General features: G+C 39.5%; 1 protein-coding gene across 3 annotated transcripts in view; it reads right to left on the bottom strand.

Moving 5' to 3' along the window:
• The window catches only part of DERA (deoxyribose-phosphate aldolase), a 201,903-nt gene that overhangs the window by 161,979 nt on the left and 21,089 nt on the right, over positions 1-18,835 (bottom strand). The window lies entirely within an intron of this gene.

Raw genomic sequence — 18,835 nt, 5'->3', positions numbered from 1 at the left:
GTGGCGGGCGCCTGGCTAGTTTTTTGTATTTTTTAGTAGAGACGGGGTTTCACCGGGTTAGCCAGGATGGTCTCGATCTCCTGACCTCGTGATCCGCCCGTCTCGGCCTCCCAAAGTGCTGGGATTACAGGCTTGAGCCACCGCGCCCGGCCAATTCCATGTTTTTAAAAGAGCCTTAAAAGAGCACTGTAGAAAAAGTTATCCATTAGAAAAAATGCACTAATTACAGAACTCTTTATATAATGCAATGAAGAAAACTGCTGATCACATACTGTATCATGTAACAATACAAATTTAAGTATTTGCATCTAAACTCATGTTTACAGATGACGTTCTTTCTCTCATTTTCATTTCATTCTTCTTAAAAGTATCAGTATTAAAGGTATAGAAATTGCAAGTTGGACTCTAAGTGATTAATAATGATATTCTTATTTAAATTTCACTGAAGAAGGAAAAGAGTTTGGGTGCTTCTTTTTCTCTCTAATTATTTTGTTAGCTGAAATCATTTAACAAACCAGATTTTTAACATTTCAATCCATCTGCTCCTGCTCCTCAAAGATATTGTATGTTTTTTTTGCTTGTTTGCTGAGCCAACTTCACAGAGAAAATGGGAGTCTGGGGTCAGGCCGATGAAATCTGCCTCTGCTTTCCCACACAAGGGCTGTTTTTGTTCTAGCAGCGCCCGAGAAAATCAGACCAGACACACTAGACTTCGTCCCAATTTATCTAAGACCTGTAAGAAACAGCCCCTACTCAAACACAGGAGAGGCTTTTTTTTTGGGGGGGGGGACACAGTTTCTCTCTGTCGCCCAGGCTGGAGTGCAGTGGTGCGATCTTGACTCACTGCAACCTCCACCTCCTGGGTTCAAACGATCTCATGCCTCAGCCTCCCAAGGAGCCAGGGCTACAGGCGTGCGCCACCATGCCAGGCTAATTTTTGTATTTTTAGTAGAGACGGGGTTTCACCCTGTTGGCCAGGCTGGTCTCAAACTCCTGACCTCAAGTGATCTACCTGCGTCGCCCTCCCAAAATGCTAGGATTATGCATGAGTCACCACGCCCAGCCCTAGGAGGCTCTTTTTTTTTTTTTTCCTCAAATGATTGATAATGGTGATTGGGTTCATGGTCAAGACTGTTTCAGGCAGATATAGGAAAATGAGTGAAGCAAAGAGTATGTCAACTCCAAGGCTTACTGCCAACTAATTGTTGACTATGATCAAAAAAGAGGTAGGCCTATTACTCAGTGGGGCAAGGCTTTGAGAGGCTGTCCTTTACCGATCACAGGACATCCCTGAAGTCCTTCCCCTTCTCTACTCCCAACTCACCACTACTGTCGCCACTGGAAACACTGGCACCACTGTTGAAGAAGGGTCTCAGGCAAACACAAGCCTCTTCCTTCACCATCCAGCTCCTTCCTCCTTCTCAAGCCCCAGCTCCTTCCTCACCGGTCCTCTGCCTCTATGGTGCAACCTTCCTAATCTACTGGCAGTTCCCTGACACATTATGCCAGGCTATCTCCGGATCTGTGCATGCTGAATGCTCCTTCTACCAAGAATACCCTTCCCTGCCTGGCCGAACAGTGAACTGCTGCTCATCCTTTAAGACTCAGTTCAAATGTCACCTTCTCTGGGAGCCTTCCCTGAACCTCACAGGTTGAGACATCCCTTTGCTTCTTTGTGCTCCCATGCAACTCTGCATTCTACCTTTAGTACACCCCCTTCACTCAGAATGCCACTGATGCGTCCAAATGTTTATGTCCCCAAAAGATTTGTTAAAACTCCAAGCGAAGGACTTGACACATGGGTGGCATATGATAAATAAGTCGAGTGGTTCCCAAAGACCAGAAAGGATTTAATTCTGGGCAATGTCTTTCTCCACTGCTTCTGACTACAAAGGGCTTTTGGATCTCTACAAGAAAAGGTGCCACTGAAGTATGAATGGGATGCCTGGGAACTTTCACCTTAAAAACCAATTTTGAGTACACCAAAGGTTAGAACTCACAAGGTCTGCTCTTACACTTCTCAGAAACCTCTTGCCAGAGGTCCCTGCAAACCATCTACTGGAGAATGTAATAGGATTTCTTCTCTCACAGTATCAGCCTTGACTGCTGAAAATATCATTAGCAGTCATAAAATTATCCAGCCCCATATTTAATATAGCCACAAAATTTGCCTCTGTGACCTCCCATGGCAATGAATTATGTAAGTGACTATCTCGTTTTATTAGCACTTAATTTGCTACTCTTTAATTTCATCAAATAACCCATGTTCTCATATTATGGGGTCTGGGGAAAAGAAAGGACTGATTGGCCTTTGTTATGTCCTTCATAATTTTTAATATTTTATTCAAGTACCCTTTAGCGTCTCCTTTCCAGGAGAAGTGATTCTAATGCACATAATCTCATCAGGACCAAAGAATCTTCTTATGGGGCCAAAAGGGGTTTTAAGTACACATGCCTTTGGGGAGAACAGACATGAAACCATAATTGGAAGGCAATGACACTCTTCTCTTAAAATTCTCCAATGAAGAAAGTCCCACTATTTATCTTAGTATGCCATTTTGGTGGTTTTTAGGCCCTTGTGTTGGTTATAAATTTGTCCTCAAATACTCTTCTCACAATTTACTATTATTATTTTCCGGTTCAAGTCTTAGTGGAGACGGAGGTCATTTTCCCTGCAACTTTACTTTCTAGCCTTTCCATCATTTTCATCTGTGTTTCTACAGAAGTTCTTGTATTTTTCGCAGTATTCCTAAAACATGTAACACCAAATGATAACCCTATGAAAGGAGGTGCATTTTCTGTTTTGATTTTAACTTTGTTCCTAATACACAAAAATAAAAATGTACCACACTGGCTGGATAAGAAGTCCAGTTCAGAGGAAAGGTAGGTCACAGTAGGCTTATCCAGTTGGCTAAAACAACCCTAATGGATAAGTAGAGATTTCTGATTCCCCCTAAAGCATTGTTTCTCAGTCTAGAGACATTTCTGGTTGCCACAGATAGGGTAGTGAGATTCCAGAGAAGGTGCCACTTGTATCTAGTGGGTAGAGGCCAAGGATACTGCTCAATATCCTACAAGGCACCCACAACTTAGAAGTATGTGGTCCCAAACGTCAACAGTGCCAAAGCTGAGAAACCCTGCCCAAAAAACTGTGCAGGATGCAGGAAAAATAAACAGGAAGCACTGCAAGTTTGTGGGGCTGTCAGAAGCAAAAGCAGGTTGGCTAAATGTGACTGAATGTGGCTTGTGTGACCGACTGTGGCTTATTTGTAAAGTGCCGTAAGCACCAGGCTGAGTGCAGGCACGGGCTGTCCAATCAGTAACCACACATGTGTGCCTACCTGAGCCCTTGAAATGTGGATAGTCCAAATTGAGATGTGCTTTAAATGTAAAATACACAGATATCAAAGATTCAGTACAAAAAGAAGGATGTGAAATATCTACTTACGTTTTAACACTGATTGCACAGTGAAATTATAATATCTGGGGTGCATTTGGCTAAGTAAAATGCTATTAAAATATTTCACCTGTTCCTTTTTATTTTTTTATAATGTGCACACTTGAAAATTTAAAACGACTCCATGTCTCACGTTATGTTTCTATTGGCTCTAGGCTCTAGTCTAGGCTTTCTGATACAGGTGACCAGAAGTCACAGAAGATTTCCAAATAGGGCTGCAACAGAATTAAAGGAGTATTTTTAAAAAGCAATCGGCACACAGAATATGTCCCATGGAAATACTTTCGTAAGTTTGCAAATGCAAATATGAAAAGGCATTTATGGTAGCACTGTTGCAAATGACACCAAGATCCATGTCCAGTTCAATAATATATAGCAAATCCGTAATACGGAATACACTTCAGCCATTAAAAAGAGCGAAGTACAGGCTGCGTGCAGTGGCTCACGCCTGTAATGCCAGCACTTTGGGAGGCCGAGGCAGGCAGATCACAAGGTCAGGAGTTCAAGACCAGTCTGGCCAATATGGTGAAGACCCGTCTCCACTAAAAATACAAAAATTAGCTGGGCATGGTGGCGCAAGTCTGTAGTCTCAGCTAGTTGGGGACTGAGGCAGAAGAATCGCTTGAACCCGGGAGACAGAGCTTGCAGTGAGCCGAGATTGTGCCACTGCACTCCCGCCTGGGTGACAGAGCAAGACTCCACCTCAAAAAAAAAAAAAAAAAGAACGAGGTACATCAGTAAGTACTGTTGTAGAAACTGATTATGATACCATTACTCAGTAAAAATAAGAAATATGCAGTGTGCTTTTTAAAATAAAACTGTTCATAAAAACAAAAAATACAAAACATGTATCTGTTGGTGTATTTGCAAAAAAAAAAAAAAAAAACTATATGCCAAATTCATAGAAGTGTTTCTCTTCAGAGATTAGATTATATTCCTACTTTCCCATGTTATATATTCCCCTAATACTTAAACATTCTTACAAAGAGCATGCATTATCTTATTGAGCAGAAAACATAACACATAATACTTAACTGTTGAATTAAGAGGAACTGCCAGGCAGCAGTGTGAAGGACAGTTAGAAGGAAAGGCAGACTACAGGAGGTAAACCAGTAAGGCAGCTGTCTGTGATCCAGGCACCAGCATCACACAACACCTACCTGGGGCATTTTCACAGCTCTAAACCCTTCGTGATCAATCTTTGGCCACTGAGCTGTTCCAGAAAGCCAGCCTGTCACAGCTACACAATGTCAGGCAGAAATGATGATGTCAGAATGCCGTTTCTGTTCCCACAGAAAAGATCACCAAAATGTTTACCACAGGCCCCCAGGTAGAAACTGATCATTATATTGCTCCTACCTACATGATACTAACATTACAAGGGGATGAGATGGGCCCACGCTCTATTTAAGATCCTACTCTAGCCCACCCGTAGCTGTGCTCCTCTCCATGGGCAGGGGTCTGTGGGGCCAAGGACAGAGACTGTCCCTGGGCCAACATTCCCCTCTAGTCCATGCTCAAGGTGCATAGGACCCAAAATTTCTAGATCAAATAGCTCCAGCCTTCTTTAGAGAGTCTGCAGGGATCTCTACCCAAAGTTAAGACTTAAACAAGATATAAGACAGACAAGGGACAGAAAACCTCCTGGAGAGTTTGATAAATGCAAGTATGCCTATGAATACCATTCATTCATTCAAGTAATATCAAAGGGCTATCCACAATGGTGCCAGACACCACTGGAGGCTCTGCAGATTGAGCAGTGCTGAAAAGAACAAAATTCTTACTCTCACAGGCCTTTCCTAATAAGAGATAAACACATAAATATCTATTAACTATATTATACATCTGAGCTACAATGAAACGTTATATAGGATAAGAAAATGGAGAATGTAGGATGGGCATGGGCCAGGAAAATCTGATAATAAAACATTTGAACAGGGCACCAAGTGAAATAAGCAATGAGGTCATCATCTAGGAAAACAGTGTTCTAGGCAGAAATGTCAGAGGCATTTGAACCAGGGCAACTCCATCTGGAATAGGGGCTGGGTAAAATGAGGCTGAAGTTTACTGGGCTGCATTCCCAGACGGTTAAGGCATTCTAAGTCACAGGATGAGACCGGAGGTCAGCACACGATACAGGTCCTAAAGACCTTGCTGATAAAACAGGTTGCAGTAAAGAAGCCAGCTAAAACCCACCAAAACCAAAATGGCTACAAGACTGACCTCTGGTCCTCCTCACTGCTACACTCCCGCCAGTGCCATGACAGTTGACAAATTCCATGGCAACATCAGGAATATTTTTAGACCTATATGGTCTAAAAAGGGGAGGCATGAATAATCCACCCCTTGTTTAGCATATCATCAGGAAATAACTATGAAAAATAGGCAACCAGCAGCCCTCAGGGGTTAAATAAAAGAATGGAGTAGCCATTCTTTTATTCCTTTACTTTCTTAATAATCTTGCTTTAACTTTACTCTGAACTCGCCCTAAATTCTTTCTTGCACAAGATCCAAGAACGCTCTCCTGGGGTCTGCATCAGGACCTCTTTCCGGTAACAGAAAGAGGAGAAGGCAAGAGGGAACAGTCGTACCTAAGGCAAAGCAGGGACACAGTGTAATCAGAGGAAAGTAGGCAAGACCAGGTACGGGAAATGGAAGAGAGGGCGGCAACGGCCAGATCACGTAGTAAAACGTTTTCCAAAAGGAGGGTAATAACCCATGGATATGTCATGAAATCAATTTTGTCAGTGATGAGCATTTTTAAAAAAGAAAGAAACAGAAAAATAGAAAATGTCAAGATACGACGCATGTTATACAGGTAGGATCATTCGTGGAAGTTCTGTTTCAATCCCATGTACCGTGTGGTGTGTACCATGTGGCAATATGAAATATACTGCATACGGTGAGCCACGGCCAACAGGGTTCAAAAGGTCCTTAAGGAGACTTTTTAAGCAGGTTTTCCCGTGTAAGATGGTAAGTCTTTTAGAGAATTTTCAGCAAGGGCTGAAATGATCTGATTTACATTCTAAAATAATCCCTCTGGCTGTGGTGGGAAAGCCAAGTCGGAAGCTCAAGCAAGAGCAGGTGGTGGCCTGTAGCAAATCACTAGAAGAAGCACAGTGGAGAGGGGTCAAAATCTCATCAATCAACTGACTATAGCTTTTCTATTCTGCATTTAAAATTTGTCTTCAAACAAATTGGAGCTACTCAATCTCTGGTACTATTATTCCCACCTGGAGAGTGAAAAGTCAAAGATCCAGAAGCATCTGTCAGATTCACAAAGCACAAAATTCAAAGAAGAGCTTCCTCTGCTCACTACCCATAAACAGCCTCAGGTAAGTCTCTCTGTGGAAGAGTTTACAGATTAGAACACACTGTCAGCGCTAGCCTCGCTGTCCCTCTCCCCAACCACTCTATGCTCCAAGTAACTACTGAAGTCAAATTTGATAGCTCTTCCCAATATGGTCCAACTACTGCTGAGCTTTTGGTCCTCACTAGGGTGACCACCTCATCCTGGGTTGCCCAAGACAAGCCCGGTTTATGCCTCCTGTCCCCTCTGTGCTAGCATTCATCTTCTACATTTCATTTCTTAACAAAGTTGAAAATACACCAAGATGTATTTGGGAGACTCTAGCTTCTCTTCTCTCTCAGTCTCCAGCAATGTCGCACAGCATGTGAGAGCCCGGTACAGTGAACAGTGTTCCTTTACCAAGTGGTTCACTCTAAAAGGAAACCAAAACTTGACTCTCTTCCTCACTCTCCTGGACATAACAAAACACTCCCAGCATGCCAGGCATTCACTGATTACTGAGGGTACGCAGAATATTTGTGGCTACTCTATTCAATAAATGGTGCTAGGAAAACTGGCAAGCGACATGTATAAGAATGAAACTGGATTCCCATCTCTCACCTTATACAAAAATCAACTCAAGACGGATGAAAGACTTAAATCTAAGACCTGAAACCATAAAAATGCTAGAAGAGCTAGAAGACAATATGAGAAAAACTCTTCTAGACATTAGCTTAGGTAAACAATTCATGACTAAGACCCCAAAAGCAAATGCAACAAAAATAAATAAATAAATGGGACATAATTAAACTAAGAAGCTTCTGCACAGCAAAAAAAAAAATCAGCAAAGTTAATAGACAACCCACAAAGTGGCAGTAAATATTCGCAAACTCTGCATTTGACAAAAGAATAGCATCCAGAATCTACAAGGAACTCAAACAAATCAGCAAGAAAAAAATCAAATAATCCCATTAAAAGTGGACAAAGGACATGAATAGATATTTCTCAAAAAAAGATATACAAATGACCAACATATAAAAAAAAGCTCAATCACTAATTATCAGGGAAATGCAAATTAAAACCACAATAAGACACCACCTTACTCCTGCAAGAATGATCATAATTAAAAAGTCAAAAAATAATAGATGTTGACGTGAATGTGGTGAAAAGGGAACACTTTTACACTGGTAATAGGAATATAAATTAGTACAACCACTACAGAAAACTATATGATTTATCAAATTCTGTAAATCTAAAACTATTTACTTTGGGTCAGGCTTTTTAATTCTGCCACAACAACAAAAGCTATCAGTAACAATGACCTCAACAAAAGTATGTTTAATAAAAAATTTTACTCCGAATTCCCATTTCTCAGGAAAGTTGATTATTTGTAATCTGCACAAAATGTTTTTCAACATTTGCCACGAGCCATAGAAACCAAAGGTACCTATCTATCTATCTATCTACCTATCTATCTATCTATCTATCATCTATCTATACATATATATCAGACTCCAGGATGACCTAAATCTGCTAAAAAGCATCACTATCTACCCCCAAAAAATTAGTAGTTCAGATGCCTGTGTCCAAAGATAGCAATTTAACACATCTTCAGAAGACACAGTTACAGAAAACTCTGAGCATGACTTTCATTTAGATAAATGGCTATATTCTAAATATTGCTCACTTTTAGATCTAAATTTTCTAGTGAATGTGTAAGAACTAAAGCAGGCCGGATGCAGTGGCTCACATCTGTAATCCCAGCACTTTGGGAGGCCAAGGCGGGCGGATCACGAAGTCAGGAGATCGAGACCATCCTGACTAACACGATGAAACCCCATCTCTACTAAAAATACAAAAAATTAGCTGGGTGTGGTGGCGGGCGCCTGTAGTCCCAGCTACTCGAGAGGCTGAGACAGGAGAATCGTTTGAACCCGGGAGGTGGAGGTTGCAGTGAGCCAACATCATGCCACTGTACTCCAGCCTAGGTGACAGAGTAAAACTCCATCTCAAATTTAAAAACTTAAATTAAATTAAATTAAATTAAACTAAATTAAATTTAATTTAAAAAGGAAAGCAGTGGTTATTAAATTGTTGGCTCCATTAGCAGAAGATTCACAAATACTAGAAAATATCAGTTTCATAGCAGAGTCATAGGTACTTCAAAGAGAAAATCAGTTAAATTAATTTGAATATTGACTCATTTTAAAAATCTAATTTATCAAATAAAAAAACCGGAAGGTAAAATAACTGACATTGCTGTGACTACCACTATAAATTCAGTTAAAGAGGTTAGAATAAAACACATAATTATGTGATTTTGCAGTGATAACATGGATAAAAATTTTGTTGTAGTAGCATGATAAAAACATGTTCTTATTAAATTAGGAAACCTATGGAACAGAAATATACCTGGATCTCTTTGTGACAGACACATAATTCATAATTTCATCCAAATATGCTTCCATACTCTAACAACTAAAACAAAAACTGTCATTGTCAAATTTTAAACATTTTATTTATACACAGAATAAAGGAACAATCTGATCTTTGTGAAAAAGGTGACATTAAATTAAACATAAAGCTTCTTCACGGCAATATGCACTCTCTCTTTGCTGATTCTCATCAGTTGAATACTAGAAATATCTGACTCTTCGAAGAGTTAAGAGCCATTCTGTCAATCAATCTAAGCTGATATACACCGGTCTTGAACTATCTTCTAAATAAGACCTTTAAATGTTGGCGCTTTTTTTGCAAAATCAGTTGAAAATCTCTTATTAAAAAAAGTTAAATAAATAAAACACCAAAGCCTCTTGTTTTTGAAACTGTTAGTGAACTACAATTATTAATGACAATTTTGCAAAGAGGGAGACATAAAATGTACTCCTACAAAAGAATGGATTTGAACAAATAAAATAATGAGATTTCAACTAGTGTACATGGGGTTAATTTTAAAATTCTAACGTTGCACTTTGGAATACTTCAACTTGCCTGTTTTGACTATCTTTTGTTACATAACAACCACCACAAAACATTGTGGCTAAAAACAGCAATCATTTTATTTCTCCTGATAGGTTGACTGGGGCTCAGCTGAGTGGTTGTGCTGCTGCTTTCACTTGAGATCTCTTGTGTGGCTAAAGTCAAGTGGTGGCTGGGATTAGGACATACAAGATTTCACTCACATTTCTGATACCTTGGAGGGTGCAGCTGGAAGACTGGGCTCTGCTGGGACATTAAGTCTCCTTCTTTCTCTCCATGTAGTCCTCAGACCTCTCCCTTTCCAAGTGCCTTTTCCAGCAAGGTAGCTGAATTTCTTAATAGGCAGCTGAGAGCACCCAAAATTGTTAAAGCAGCTGTAGAGCATCACTTCTGCCATATTCCATTGGTTAAAGTGAGTTACAGGGCCAGCCCAGAATTAATGCAACACAGGACTACACAAAGGCATCAGTACCAGAGACGTGGTCCATCTCTGGAGACTAGCTACCCCAAGCTCCTATTTTAAATTAGATAAACTTATATTCTGTACTGGAAAGAAATGAAATTGAGAAGACCTGTAATTTTACAATATTTGAATTAGCAAAATATCCAAAAGAATCATAAACAGAGACATCTTATTTGACAAGTTTTGTCTTATAAAAATATTTACTATTTTGTCTCAGAATGGAGGCATAAATATATTAGCTGTGAAAACATTTCTGGTAAAATATTTATACATTTCAATTAAAAAAATGTGAATTGAAAATATCCTCCATTTATAGAATGTGCTAAACTTACCAAGTACCTCAACACTTGTAGAGAAAATATTTTCTCAATTTTAAAAACATGTTTCATGGATAAGAATCAATCGAAAACTATCAAGAATTTTAAACTTAATAAACACAAAATGCAACTCTGACACACAGATGGATACAGCTAAGAAGCTAATTAAAGCAGAGTAATAATTCAACTTATGTTGTTTTATAATGCTGAGATAATACGAATACATTTTTTGGCTTTGATGTACATGAGTATATTTTAGTGTTAGAATGAATTTTTTAGTGTTTGAACGGAACTATTTTCTCTTGAACAGAGGATCTACCAATAAAATAAAGGCAATGTATCATTCAGTGTTTTTAATTATATAATTTTAAGTATTTTTAGTGCTCCCTTTTTACTGCCAAAAGTGTCTAGTTTGCATGCTAAGTCACCCTACCAAATATCCAAGTCAATGTCATTTCTGAGCAACTTTCCCCGGCTCTTCAACCACAAAGTCTTCCTCTGGGCTCCAATGAACCTTAACAGATTGATATTACAACTCTTACCCAAGTCAGTCAATAAATATTTAGGTGTTTTATTGTCTATCAGGCCCTGGTACATAATCCAGTGGTTATGTTGTGATAGTTGAATTATCTACTTGGATGTTGCCAACAAGATACTAGAGCTTCCTCAAAACAAAGGTATTCAGACTACTTCATTAATAACAACCCAGCTCCTCATCACTGTACTTAACTGACGCATAGCAAATGATCTACAAATATTTGATGAATTGAGGACGACAACACATAACTTAATGAAAAAGGGAGCTGGTAGTTTGGGGAAGCCCTGATACACCAGAATAAAGGAAGTATAGCCATTCACTTACCCAAGATTCATTAAGCAACCACTACTTGATAAACAAACATAAAAAGAAAGGGACATCTGGGGCAAGGAAAAAGAATCCAAAACCACAAAGATTGTGCAGCTTAGTGTTAACCATCAAAGGAGAACGGAGGAGAAAAACATGTAATTTAACAACATAAGAATCAAATTAAAGCAAACTACATTATGTTGTAACACTTAATGAAATAATACATTTAGCATTATCAATGGATGCTAAAGACACTGGGTGAAAAATTAATGAAAAACAAGACATTCACATGGTATTGGACTATCAACTCATACACAACATGCAGGTCAAGGGGGGGGAACTGGAACTATACTACTGGCGGATGTGGCTATAATCTCCTTAAGCAAATGATCAAACTTAACTTCACTTACAATGGGATCGCCAGGCACTCATTTCTGTGCCTCATGATGTGATATTTAAAATACACAGCATCGCTTCTGAAGTACTTTTACCAGAACTGTTTAATCTGAATTGAATCAAGTCTTAGATATAACTTCCAACTTAAAGAAAACACATGGTGGGCACAGTGGCTCACGTCCATAATCACTTTGGAAAGCCAAGGTGGGAAGATCGCTAGAGCCCAGGAGTTGGAGATCAGCCTGCGCAATATGGTGAGACCCTGTCTCTACAAAAAATTTTAAAATTAGCCAGGACGTGCTGGTGCATGCCAGTGGTCCCAGCTATACAGGAAGCTGTGTGGGAGGATTGTTTGAGCCCAGGAGCTTGAGGCTTCAGTGAGTCATGTTCATGCTACCGTACTCCAACCTGGGCAACAGAACAAGATACCATCTCAAAAAAAAGAAAGCCAGGACAGGACAGGACAGGACAGGATAGGACAAGATAAGACAAGACAGCAGATGGAGAAATAAGTTAAATGACATCATGAGAAAATAATTAGACAAATCCAGGTGGTGAGACAATCTACAGAAAACATAACCCAGTACCATGATAGTAAAAAAGGGAGTTCTGCTGTAAAGGAAGACAAACACAACTGAATAAAATACATAGTCTTCATTTGTATTATGGCTTGGGTTAACCAGCTATAAAATACATTACATTTTGGGGACAACTGGAGAAATTTAAATATGGTCTCAGTAGTAGATGTTACCCAGGAATTATTTCAAATTTGGCTACTGTGACAATGATGTTATGGTGTTTAAGAAAATACATTAATTTCTTTAAAGTGCAAACTTTTTTATGTTTATGAGTGAAAGAGAGGGCGGCAAGGGCCAGATCATATAGTAAAATGTTTTCCAAAATGTCTGTAATTTTAATGTAAGATATTGCAGAAAAAACTGCCAACACAAAGAGTAAATTATTGTGTTAGGTCATGACAGATATATGAGTGTTCTTTATACTAGTCCTACTTTTCTGAGTGTTTGAAATCTTTAGTCATAGGAAGAAACTTATACAAAAGCAAGTTAAAATAATTAACACAGCACGTAAGGGAAACTGGTAGCTAGCCTCAAAAATGATCCATGAGGATTCTCTCCTCCTAGTATTCATGCCCCTTCCATAATTAATAGAGCTGACCTATGTAACCAAGAGGAGATCGTGGAAACATCCGCGTGTGACTTCAACACTTGGTAAGAAAACACATGGTAGCTTTTGCCTTCCTACTTGGATCACTCACCTTGGGAGAAGCCACTTGCCATGTCATAAGGACACTCAAGCAACCCTAGGAGGGTGTTCACATGGTAAAGGGGCTAAGGCCTCTCACCAGATGCCAGCACTAAGCTGCCAACCATATGGGTGAGCCACTCTGGAATCAGACCCTCCGGCTCCAGCCAAACCTTCAGGTGATGGCTGTCTGGGCCAATAACTTCATTGCAAACTCATGAGAGACCCCCAAGCCAGAACCACCCGGCTAAGCCATTCTCAAATTTTTGACCCACAGAAATGTTGTGAGATAATACTTAACTGTTTCAGGCCCCTAAATTTTGGAGTAATATATTACACAACAACAAACAACATATAGAAACCAATATGAAAAGATTCTAGTAGCAACCTTCTTCATAAAAATAAAATGGCAGACTAGGAAGTGTTTTATTTTTATCTTCCCCAACTTTAAAGTGTAAATATTTAAAATCCTGCTAATAAAAACATATGAACCAAATTACACTGAAACTCTTGTACAGATATGTGAAAACTAATCTATACATTTAAAATTAGTACATAGTACTGTACACATACCTCAATGAAATTTCTTCTTAAAAATTATAGTGAAATTTTTTTTTTTGAGACAGGGTCTCACTCTGTTGCCCAGGCTGGAGTGCAGTGGCACAATCATTGCTCACTGCAACTTCTGCCTCCCGAGTTCCAGCGATCCTCCCAGCTCAGCCTTCCAAGTAGGTGGGACTACAGGTTCATGCTACCAAGCCTGGCTGATTTTTATATTTTTTGTAGAGACAGGGTTTTGCCATGTTGCCCAGGGTGGTCTTGAACTCCTGGGCTCAAGTGATCCACCCACCTCAGCCTCCCAAAGTGCTGAGATTACAGGCATGAGTCACCATACTCAGCCAAAAAATTATAGTGAAACTTAAAAATACCATAGCAATGGATGTCCATGTCTTTAAATTCAGCTCAATTTATTTGGAAAACTAGTATATTTTCAGTTTTCCAAAAACCTTAATTTGATGTCCATCAATTGTTTTTCCAAACTCTCTTCCAAAGAGTTTTGCTAGCTTTGGAAATATCTGCTATAAAAAAAAGTGGTGCCAACCAATGACTGACCTCTCTGGGAGGAACAGCAGTTTTATCATAATCTTTTTTGCTATTGTTTTAATATGCTTAAACCTATGAAAAAAGGTAGTACTTTTTACTCTGCTGGCATTTTCCTTAAACTCTTAGGGGAAGCATTATCAAAAGATTTTTCAGAAACTAAGTACTTCTACCAAGTTCCCAGTATGAAGCATTTCATTAACAATAATTTCACCACCCCAACCTGTCAGGGTTGGGACTATATCAAGCTTCCCCAGCACCACATATCAAAAGTTGTTTGAGAAATGTACTTCTGGTCTTGAATCAAGACGTCGAAGAAAGAGGCAGTTAAAATATCCATTAAGTTTCCCACCCATTTTGTTTTGAATTTACTATAGTTCCAAGTGAGTTTATTGTAAAACCTTTTTTTTTTTTAAGATGGAGTCTCGCTCTGTCGCCCAGGCTGGAGTGCAGTGGCCCAATCTCAGCTCACTGCAACCTCCGCCACCTCCCAGGTTCAAGCACTTCTCCTGCCTCAGCCTCCTGAGTAGCTGGGACTACAGGCGTGTGCCACCACACACAGCTAATTTTTTGTATTTTTACTAGAGATGGGGTTTCACCATGTTAATTAGGATGGTCTCAATCTCCTGACCTCGTGATTCACCTGCCTCGGCCTCCCAAAGTGCTGGGATTACAGGCTTGTGCCACCGCGCCTGGCCTATTGTAAAACTTTTAACAGCATAGTTCTAATACATCCAAACCCACAGGCTGTCTACTGAGGCCAAGTACTGGGTAGCCACAGATGGAGATTCACAGGAACATGCAAGGCATCAGCACTGGGAACACAGCTTTGACCTGGAAAAAGGGAACTCTAGGTTCTCTGGTTCTGTGATACGCATCATTACTGGATTTGCAGTTGAAAACCATGAATAACCGTTTATGAAGCACTAACTCCACCAGGCACTTTGTTAGCTGTTTTACAGTGCTTTTATCCTAGTACAACCAACTTGATGCTAGAGGTCTTCTCTGAGTAACTTAACCACAGTATTAGAAGGCAATCACTGACAAAAAGGAAAGAACCGGCTTATGTGGCCTGACAGTCATCATTTAATTGATCTGAGTAGCAGTGCTAAATATAGGGCATAACAGTATAGAATAAAGCAGGAAACTGGGTTCTAGCTCCAATTCTGTCACTGTGAAAAGACGAGGCTGGCCAGAGAAGATTTCAACAAGCCGACAGACCTGCCCTGATAGACTAGCAGAAATTAACTGGAATCAAGGAGAAGACAGACATTTCAAACACTGAGTATAATATGAAGACCAGTTTGGGAATGGTGACAGCCTGTTTCCAGAGTAACAATGGTAAAAGTTACATGTGGGAGTAAAAATACAGTTGCACGGGTATAGTGAACATTCATTCAAACGTACCGAGCATGTTTTATTCCTATGATACGAGGTCACAGAGAATCCTGAAATTCAGACTCTAGACTTGAAATACCAGTGGACCACATTCACTGATTTGATTAGATTGGTGGATAAGATAGACTGGTTAGGGAGAAACTATAGCCAAGTTTCTGCCAATTTGGTATAATGAACACATACTTATTTTAAAATCTAGGAGGAAAAAATTAATTTAATACAATAGGAAATCAGGAAAATAAAATTAGAGGATCACTGTGGAAAGTCCAATATCTAAGGAGTAGGAATTCCAGAAACAGATAACTTTTAAAAATGATAGGATGTGGAGAAAAGGGAACCCATGTTCACTGTTGGTGGAAATGTAAGTTAGTATAGCCATTATGAAGAATGGTATAGAGGTGCCTCAAAAAATTAAAAATAGAACTACCATATGATCCAGCAATCCCACTACTGGGTATATACCCAAAGGAAGTGAAGTCAGTATGTTGAAGAGACATCTGCCCTACCACGTTCACTGCAGCACTATTCACCATAGCCAAGATAAGGAATCAACCTAAGTGTCCGTCAACAAAGAATGGACAAAGAAAACGTAGTATACCTAAATAATAGAATACTACTCAGCCTTTAAAAAGAAGGAAATCCTGCCACTTACAACAATACAGATAATCCTGGTGAGAGGCCAAGACAGTTGGACTTCCTGGGTCGAGTGGGGACTTGGAAAACTTTTCTGTCTAGCTAAAGGATTGTAAATGCACCAATCGGCACTCTGTAAAAACGCACCAATTAGCGCTCTGCATCTAGATAAAGGATTGTAAATGCACCAATCAGCACTCTGCAAAAACACACCAATCAGCGCTCTGTGTCTAAATGACCGTAAACACACCAATCAGCACTCTGTAAAAATGCACCAATCAGCACTCTGTAAAATGGACCAATCAGCACTCTGTAAAATGGACGAATCAGCACTCTGTAAAATGGACCAATCAGCAGAATGTGGGCGGGGCCAAATAAGGGAATTAAAAACTGGCCACCCCAGCCAGCAACAGCAACCCGCTCAGGTACCCTTGCACACTGTGGAAGCTCTGTTCTTTCGCTCTTCACAATAAATCTTGCTGCTGCTCACTCTATGGGTCTGTACTACCTTTATGAGCTGTAACACTCACCACAAGGGTCTGCGGTTTCATTCCTGAAGTCAGCGAGACCAAGAACCCACCAGAAGGAATAAATTCCGGATACACTGGAAGGTATTACATTAAGTGAAATACCACATATTTCACTTAACATGTAGACTCTAAAAAAGCTGAATTCATAGAAACAGTAGAATGGTAGTTATCAGAGGCTGGGGAGAGAGGATTGGGGAGATGTTGGTCAAAGGATACAAAAATTTCAGTTAGAAGATCTATTCAGTTCAAGAGATCTGTTGTAGAATATGGTAACTACAGTTAATAACAATGTATTATATTCCTGAAAATTGCTAACAGTAGACTTTAAATGTTCTCACCACATATTATACCTCAGTGAAATTTCTTTTTAAAATTATAGTCAAACTTTTTTTTTTTTTTTTTGAGACAGGTTCTCACAGTCAGGCTGAAGTGTAATGGCACAATCACTGCTCACTGCAACTTCCACCCCTCTCGGACTCAAGCAATCCTCCCACCTCAAGTAGCTGGGACTACAGGCGTGCACCACCATACCCAGCTAATTTTTGTATTTTTTATAGAGATGGGATTTTGTCATGTTGCTCAGACTAGTCTCGAACTCCTGGACTCAAGTGAGCTTCCCTCCTCAACCTCCCAAAGTGCTGGGAAACAGGAGTGAGCCACTGTGTCTGGCCAACAAATTATAGTGAAACTTTAAGGTAAAGTATCATATGGGTTCATACATTCTTGTCAAATTTGGAAAACACACACACATATTTACATACCTAAAGTTGTGAGTTAATCCTTGAACTAACAACGCTTTGGAAAGTTGTCATCTAAAAATCAGTTCTCTTTCATGCTTTTCAGTCAAATTAACATCTTGGATAAATTAGGTATCAGACAAAAGTTTCCATATCACAAGACAGTTTATTGTCAGTATACCGGTTATACTATTATATGCTCTTAGTCCATTTTGTGTTGCAATAAAAGAGTAACAGACTGGGTAACTTACAAAGAAAAGGAGTTTATTTGGCTCATAGTTCTGTAGGCTGCAAAGTTCAAGAGTGTGGTGCTGGCTTCTGGTAAGGGCTTTTCTGCTGAGTCATAACATGGCTAAAGTTCAAAGGGAAAGTGGACACACGAAAGGTAGCAGGTGTGTGCAAAAAAACTCACAAGATCTTCCTCAAGAGAAGAAGCAAGAGGATAAAAAGCGAGGAAGTCAGATTATTTTTAACAACCCACTCTCATGAGAATTAATCTATGCCCGAGAGAGCAAGAACTCACTCACCCACTCCATCCCCAGAGAGAGCATTAATCTATTAATGAGGGATCCACCTCCATGACTCAAAGACCTCTCACTAGGCCCCATCTCCCAACAGTGCCACACTGAGGATCAAATGTGAACATCAGCTTTAGTGTAGACAAACCACATCCAAACCACAGCACGCTCTCATGAAGATAACTCCGTAAGAGGCTTAATAAACCACATTTAGATTTCCAAATATGTAGTTTTTCAACTTAATGTACTCTGGGAAAACTCCTGGTGAGAGTTTCGTCAAGCACCTAAGTGTGCCTGACGTACAGAGAGAATCATTAGACCTTAGAGAAATTCATCAAGAAGCTGGATAACTTTGGTCCCCTGTTGGGTAAAGAGTCAACTCTCAGTCCTCTGAAAAGATTTAATCAATTATTCTAGGAACCAAGAGCTTCCGAGAAAAATCCACTTAACTCTTTCCTCTCAATGAGAAACTAGATGAAGAACTTTCCAAAATTAAAATTTTGGAATGTCCAATAATGCCCTGTTACTTATTGAATTTATACTATCAGTCAACTGAAAATACTATTCCTAAAGCTGCTACTTATGCCGGATGTTGTGCTAGTCATGCAAGTTGGAGTGACTGCAAGAATTCTTGCATGCTAAAACAGATCCGCAAACAATAAATCCTGTGAAAATATTATAAATATTATTTACATCTCCAAAACAGAAAACACTTAAAATAATTTGAAAACCATTTCATTTAAATGTAAGTATATTAAGCTCTCAAAGAGAAACAATTAATGGAACTTTAAGATTATACAATATCTGTACCTATTTTTCCTGAAACTTATTCCCATATTAACATAGTTCAGTACTCAATGTCCTATTCTTACTACAAACTATCCCACTTAAGTCTCATTTCAGGAAA

The sequence above is a fragment of the Papio anubis genome, chromosome 9 (assembly GCF_008728515.1).
Source record: "Papio anubis isolate 15944 chromosome 9, Panubis1.0, whole genome shotgun sequence".
Lineage (NCBI taxonomy): Eukaryota > Metazoa > Chordata > Mammalia > Primates > Cercopithecidae > Papio > Papio anubis.
Note: the sequence above shows the minus strand (reverse complement) of the source record. Positions and strands in the feature narration are given on the sequence as shown.